Source organism: Phocoena phocoena, chromosome 4 (assembly GCF_963924675.1).
Source record: "Phocoena phocoena chromosome 4, mPhoPho1.1, whole genome shotgun sequence".
Taxonomy (NCBI): Eukaryota; Metazoa; Chordata; class Mammalia; order Artiodactyla; family Phocoenidae; genus Phocoena; species Phocoena phocoena.
In genome coordinates, this window is record NC_089222.1 from 127,490,171 (window position 1) to 127,496,325 (window position 6,155).

Sequence of the window (6,155 nt, forward strand, 5' to 3'; positions counted from 1 at the left end):
ACGGGACCCTCCGCCGCTGCTGCCTTAAAAGCCACATGTCACTGTTCCCCTCAACAAACTGGATCCCACGTGCCATGGTCTTCACAGCACCACTTTCAAATTTCACACAGGTGTGTCTAACTAGTGAGCCTAGGATGCCTGTCTGGGTCCTGACTGCAAGGAAGGTTCGGAAATTAAGTTTCACTCTCCACTTGGTAAGATACATAAAGGGGGAAGTCATCAAACAGTGGATGTTCAAGCAAGGCTAGGTGCCCAAAAAGCATGAATAATGTCCATCCAAATAAGGGTTTGTTAAATTATTTTTTGTAAGCTCAAAATATTTCACAATTTTTTAAAAGAAAAAGAAATTCAAAGTATAAATCCACAGACAACAAAGGGGATGGAAGAGGAAAACAGCAGCAGACAAGAAATTTCGCCCAGTTGCTAAAAGATGGACAGTGGAGTGACCAATGCAACAGTAGAGGATGTCACCGTCTAGAATACATGCGGGAGTCCAGCAGAAGAGAGCCAACCTGCCCAGTTGGCCTGGAGAAGCTCAAAGATGGTGGAAGACAGAAGAGGGGCTAAAGAGAATGGGATCAACTAAAGGTCTATATACAAACCAGTTGATCTCTACCCCATACCCCCTACCTCCAAATACAGAAGGGCCTGAATCTAGATATTTGCCCACAGGTAAGATACTGGAGGGATCTCATAAAATAAAAGAACGGTCTGGGGAGAACGAGAATAGTCATTATAGAAACCAGTCACCAATACTGACAATCTCTTCATTCTAGCGTTAGAAAATCCTCATCATAACAGCCAGCTTCACCTACTTATCTTTTTTTTTTTTTAAACATCTTTATTGGGGTATAATTGCTTTACAATAGTGTGTTAGTTTCTGCTTTATAACAAAGTGAATCAGCTATACATATACATATGCTCCCATGTGTCTTCCCTCTTGCATCTCCCTCCCTCCCACTCTCCCCATCCCACCCCTCCAGGCTGTCCCAAAGCCCCGAGCTAATATCCCTGTGCCTTGCGGCTGCTTCCCCCTAGCTATCTACCTTACTACGTTTGTTAGTGTGTATATGTCCATGACTCTCTCTCGCCCTGTCAAAACTCACCCTTCCCCCTCCCCATATCCTCAAGTCCGTTCTCCAGTAGGTCTGCGCCTCTATTCCTGTCTTATCCCTAGGTTCTTCATGACATTTTTTTCCCTTAAATTCCATATATATGTGTTAGCATACGGTATTTGTCTTTTTCTTTCTGACTTACTTCACTCTGTATGACAGACTCTAGGTCTATCCATCTCATTACAAATAACTCAATTTCATTTCTTTTTAAGGCTGAGTAATATTCCATTGTGTATATGTGCCACATCTTCTTTATCCATTCATCCGATGATGGGCGCTTAGGTTCTTTCCATCTCCAGGCTATTGTAAATAGAGCTGCAATGAACATTTTGGTACATGACTCTTTTTGAATTTTGGTTTTCTCAGGGTATATGCCCAGTAGTGGGATTGCTGGGTCATATGGTAATTCTATTTGTAGTTTTTTAAGGAACCTCCATACTGTTCTCCATAGTGGCTGAACCAATTCACATTCCCACCAGCAGTGCAAGAGTGTCCCCTTTTCTCCACACCCTCTCCAGCATTTATTGTTTATAGATTTTTTGGTGATGGCCATTCTGACTGGTGTGAGATGATATCTCATTGTAGTTTTGATTTGCATTTCTCTAATGATTAATGATGTTGAGCATTCTTTCATGTGTTTGTTGGCATTCTGTATATCTTCTTTGGAGAAATGTCTATTTAGGTCTTCTGCCCATTTTTGGATGGGGTTGTTTGTTTTTTTGTTATTGAGCTGCATGAGCTGCTTGTAAATTTTGGAGATTAATCCTTTGTCAGTTGCTTCATTTGCAAATGTTTTCTCCCATGCTGAGGGTTGTCTTTTGGTCTTGATTATGGTTTCCTTTGCTGTGCAAAAGCTTTGAAGTTTCATTAGGTCCCATTTGTTTATTTTTGTTTTATTTCCATTACTCTAGGAGGTGGGTCAGAAAGGATCTTGCTGTGATTTATGTCATAGAGTGTTCTTCCTATGTTTCCCTCTAAGAGTTTGATAGTTTCTGGCCTTACATTTAGGTCATTAATCCATTTTGAGCTTATTTTTGTCTATGGTGTTAGGGAGTGATCTAATCTCATACTTTTACATGTACCTGTCCAGTTTTCCCAGCACCATTTATTGAAGAGGCTGTCCTTTCTCCACTGTACATTCCTGCCTCCTTTATCAAAGATAAGGTGTCCATATGTGCATGGGTTTATCTCTGGGCTTTCTATCCTGTTCCACTGATCTATCTTTCTGTTTTTGTGCCAGTACCATACTGTCTTGATTACTGTTGCTTTGTAATATAGTCTGAAGTCAGGGAGCCTGATTCCTCCAGCTCCTTTTTTCGTTCTCAAGATTGCTTTGGCTATTCGGGGTCTTTTGTGTTTCCATATAAATTGCGAAAATTTTTGTTCTAGTTCTGTGAAAAATGCCAGTGGTAGTTTGATAGGGATTGCATTGAATCTGTAGATTGCTTTGGGTAGTAGAGTCATTTTCACAATGTTGATTCTTCCCATCCAAGAACATGGTATATCTCTCCATCTATTTGTATCATCTTTAATTTCTTTCATCAGTGTCTTATAATTTTCTGCATACAGGTCTTTCGTCTCCTTAGGTAGGTTTATTCCTAGATATTTTATTCTTTTTGTTGCAATGGTAAATGGGAGTGTTTTCTTGATTTTACTTTCAGATTTTTCATCATTAGTATATAGGAATGCCAGAGATTTCTGTGCATTAATTTTGTATCCTGCTACTTTACCAAATAATTGATTAGCTCTAGTAGTTTTCTGGTAGCATCTTTAGGATTCTCTATGTATAGTATCATGTCATCTGCAAACAGTGACAGCTTTACTTCTTCTTTTCCAATTTGGATTCCTTTTATTTCCTTTTCTTCTCTGATTGCTGTGGCTAAAACTTCCAAAGCTATGTTGAATAAGAGTGGTGAGAGTGGGCAACCTTGTCTTGTTCCTGATCTTAGAGGAAATGCTTTCAGTTTTTCACCATTGAGGATGATGTTTGCTGTGGGCTTGTCATATATGGTCTTTATTATGTTGAGGAAAGTTCCCTCTATGCCTACTTTCTGGAGGGTTTTTATCATAAATGGGTGTTGAATTTTGTCGAAAGCTTTCTCTGCATCTATTGAAATGATCATATGGTTTTTCTCCTTCAATTTGTTAATATGGTTTATCACATTGATAGATTTGCATATATTGAAGAATCCTTGCATTCCTGGAATAAACCCCACTTGATCATGGTGTATGATCCTTTTAATGTGCTGTTGGATTCTGTTTGCTAGTATTTTGTTGAGGATTTTTGCATCTATGTTCATCAGTGATATTGGCCTGTAGTTTTCTTTCTTTGTGACATCCTTGTCTGGTTTTGGTATCAAGGTGATGGTGGCCTCATAGAAGGAATTTGGGAGTGTTCCTCCCTCTGTTATATTTTGGAAGAGTTCGAGAAGGATAGGTGTTAGCTCTTCTCTAAACGTTTGATAGAATTCACCTGTGAAGCCATCTGGTCCTGGGCTTTTGTTTGTTGGAAGATTTTAAATCACAGTTTCAATTTCAGTGCTTGTGATTGGTCTGTTCATATTTTCTATTTCTTCCTGATTCAGTCTTGGCAGGTTGTGCATTTCTAAGAATTTGTCCATTTCTTCCAGATTGTCCATTTTATTGGCATAGAGTTGCTTGTAGTAATCTCTCATGATTTTTTTTATTTCTGCAGTGTCAGTTGTTATTTCTCCTTTCTCATTTCTAATTCTATTGATTTGAGTCTTCTCCCTTTTTTTCTTGATGAGTCTGGCTAGTGGTTTATCTATTTTGTTTATCTTCTCAAAGAACCAGCTTTTAGTTTTATTGATCTTTGCTATCGTTTCCCTCGTTTCTTTTTCATTTATTTCTGATCTGATTTTTATGATTTCTTTCCTTCTGCTAGCTTTGGGGCTTTTTTGTTCTTCTTTCTCTAATTGCTTGAGGTGCAAGGTTAGGTTGTTTATTCGAGATGTTTCCTGCTTCTTAAGGTGGGCTTGTATTGCTATAAACTTCCCCCTTAGAACTGCTTTTGCTGCATCCCATAGGTTTTGGGTCGTTGTGTCTCCATTGTCATTTGTTTCTAGGTATTTTTTTATTTCCTCTTTGATTTCTTCAGTGATCACTTCATTATTAAGTAGTGTATTGTTTAGCCTCCATGTGTTTGTATATTTTACGGATGTTTTCCTGTAATTGATATCTAGTCTCATGGCGTTGTGGTCAGAAAAGATACTTGATACAATTTCAATTTTCTTAAATTTACCAAGGCTTGATTTGTGACCCAAGATATGATCTATCCTGGAGAATGTTCCATGAGCACTTGAGAAAAATGTGTATTCTGTTGTTTTTGGATGGAGTGCCCTATAAATATCAATTAAGTCCATCTTGTTTAATGTATCATTTAAAGCTTGTGTTTCCTTATTTATTTTCATTTTGGATGATCTGTCCATGGGTGAAAGTGGGGTGTTAAAGTCCCCTACTATGAATGTGTTACTGTCAATTTCCCCTTTTATGGCTGTTAGTACTTGCCTTACGTATTGAGGTGCTCCTATGTTGGGTGCATAAATATTTACAATTGTTATATCTTCTTCTTGGATCGATCCCTTGATCATTATGTAGTGTCCTTCTTTATCCCTTTTAATAGTCCTTATTTTAAAGTCTATTTTGTCTGATATGAGAATTGCTACTCCACCTTTCTTTTGGTTTCCATTTGCATGGAATATCTTTTTCCATCCCCTTACTTTCAGTCTGTATGTGTCTCTAGGTCTGAGGTGGGTCTCTTGTAGACAGCATATATAAGGCTCTTGTTTTTGTATCCATTCAGCCAATCTGTGTCTTTTGGTGGGAGCATTTAGTCCATTTACATTTAAGGTAATTATCGATATGTATGTTCCTATTCCCATTTTCTATATTGTTTTGGGTTCATTAATATAGGTCGTTTCCTTCTTTTGCATTTCTTATCTAGAGAAGTTCCTTTAGCATTTGTTGTAAAGCTGGTTTGGTGGTGCTGAACTCTCTCAGCTTTTGCTTGTCTGTAAAGGTTTTAATTTCTCCATCAAATCTGAATGAGATCCTTGCTGGGTAGAGTAGTCTTGGTTGCAGGTTTTTCTCCTTCATCACTTTCAGTATGTCCTGCCACTCCCTTCTGGCTTGTAGGGTTTCTGCTGAGAGATCAGCTGTTAACCTTATGGGGATTCCCTTGTGTGTTATTTGTTGTTTTTCCCTTGCTGCTTTTAATATGCTTTCTTTGTATTTAATTTTTGATAGTTTGATTAATATGTGTCTTGGTGTATTTCTCCTTGTATTTATCCTGTATGGGACTCTCTGTGCTTCCTGGACTTGATTAACTATTTCCTTTCCCATATTAGGGAAGTTTTCAACTATAATCTCTTCAAATATTTTCTCAGTCCCTTTCTTTTTTTCTTCTTCTTCTGGAACCCCTATAATTCGAATTCACCTACTTATCTTGAGAAGCCAAACCTCGCCCATACCACAGAGCTACCACTCAACCTCCCTACAGCCGCATTATCAACTAAAACTAACAACCGACAATTGCTAGATTTGAAAAAAAAAAAAAAGCCTGAAACATGAAAGATTGAGAAAGCAAAAAATCCAACTCTAGAGGAACGAGATCATTCAGGGACTAGGAAATAGATGAATGAACAAATCAATGACTATAACTCTATTAGTATGTTCAGAAAGATTCACAAATACATACTATAACTGTTAAACATGAACAAGAGAGTGGTACATAAGAGCACGTCAGTGAAAGCACCTGGGTCCAAATTCCAGCTTTGCTACTTGCCAGTTCTATGCTCCCCAGTTTCCTCATTTACAAAATAGAAACACCTTCTCAACAGGTTGTCGTGAGGAATAAATAAGAGACTCCATGGGAAAAGCTCAGCACGGTGGCCAGTATATAGGAAATACTCAGTTACTCAGTAAATAGTCAGTTAATCCATCCAAAAACACTTGCCACTTGCCACAATGATGTTTACTGCATCACTGTTTACAACAGTGAAAAATGGAAACTAGGGTGGT